Below are 2,007 nucleotides of genomic sequence, written 5' to 3' on the forward strand. Positions count from 1 at the left end.
GATTAGTCAAAGGAAACCTCTGACATTGCTCATGTTAAATCCTTAAGGTTACTCCTACCAGGTTTCACTAAAGCCAAACAGACTCAACCTTTAAAGACTGCAGCAAGTGCTTTTGAAGCAAGAGTGGTTACTGGAAAGGAAGCTAGAGATAAATCTGGATTGGGTAGTGCTGATGAAAGAAGAGTATAGAACACAACCAATGATTCAACTTCCTTAAGTGAACCAGGTGTTGGAGCAACTCCTGAAAGATTGAATTAACTAGAATCTGTACAGATGGTCTACCATACCTACTTGAAAGAACACATCTTGTTATATTTCATGATAGATGGTAGGGTTTACCATATAAGGGAAAATGCTATTCTACTGAAGTATTTTGAGGAACTGGAACATGTTTTATTCTTACTTCAAGTGAATGACAGAATAACAGAAAGTGCTGCAAACTATTTGAAGACTCAAATTCAGAGACAGAAAAGGCTTTATTCTGTAAAGTCTGCCAACACATATTGTCCCAAGTACAGAAATTACAAGGGTGATATTGTTGATATGAATCCTAATACTGCACAGATCAGAACATATATTGGTATTAAGGGACTTGAATTCAATCTAGAGTCTGACAAAGCCTATGTCATAAGACTAGATCAGGAGTTGAGAAAAGCGAAAATTAATGATCTCAGATATGCTATCTTCCAAACTGGTGAAGGTACTACAGAATTCAAAGATGCTAAAAGGAGGATGATTGATGAACTCAGATATGTTGAGAGATGTTTGTTAAAGAACTATCTCATAACAACTTCAGTCATCAGAGAGATCAGAAAGTGAAGCCAGGTCAAGATCTACAACTGCTCAAATTCTGATATATATACAGACTGAAGTTGTTATCAGAAGTTAAAATTGGTAAAGTTTTAAGGACTGTAAGTTATAGTTATCTAGTCCATTTCTCATGCATTTGTACTTAATGTTTTTGACATCATCAAATATCTGCTAAACTTGTATATTATGCTAATTTACAAGTTGGGGGAGATTGTTAGATATATTTGATAATGTCATGTCTAATATGATTTATGTTTAGTTTTCAGATCTTACTTGAACATGAAAAACCAGTACTTAACTGAAATCAATACTTATACTGAAGTCAGAACTTAAGTTATCAGTACTTAAGGTTCAGGAGATATTTATTAGAAGATAATATCAGGACTTAAAGGAAACTTTTAGATAAGGAAGGCGGCTGATTGAAAGGAAAGAAGATCAAGACAAACGTAAGAAGAATATGCATGAAGAAGGAATTCTATGAAGAATGGAATACTTGGACGAAAAGATAACTGATTGATATATTTTAGGAAGCAAAATTATATTCCATATCAATTAGCAATTATCTTGTAACTGTGTGATATATAAACACAGACATAGGGTTTACACTATAAGTGTTATCATTATTGAGAATATTATTCATTGTAACCCTAGCAGCTCTCGTGATATTTGTTCATCACTGAGAGAGGACAGTTCCATATTGTAACAGAGTTTATTGCATTGAATAAAGTCTGTTTTCTGTTACTTGTGTTATTTGAATTCGATTTGATTGTGCTATAAACTGTATTCAACCCCCTTCTACAGTGTGTGTGACTAACATCAATATTTTATTCTGGACATAATAAAATTAACATACTCATATCTTATCATGTATAAACAGCTAAATATCAATATCAATCATCAGATAATTCACCAAAAATCACATAATAATCACATAATAATCATTTATTGATAAAATAATTACACGCGATATCCCGGATGTTACATCCTTCCCCCCTCAAAAGGATTCTGTCCTCAGAATCTCCTAAGTAAACAAGTGAGGGTACTTTTCTCGTATATCACTTTCTAATTCCCAGGTTGACTCTTCAACCTTTGGGTTTCTCCACAGTACTCTTACTAAATTTACAACTTTATTTCTCAATATCTTTTCTCTCTTTTCTAGAATCTCTATTGGATTTTCTACATATGATAAATCTGCCT

This window comes from Apium graveolens, chromosome 11 (assembly GCF_009905375.1).
Source record: "Apium graveolens cultivar Ventura chromosome 11, ASM990537v1, whole genome shotgun sequence".
NCBI lineage: Eukaryota > Viridiplantae > Streptophyta > Magnoliopsida > Apiales > Apiaceae > Apium > Apium graveolens.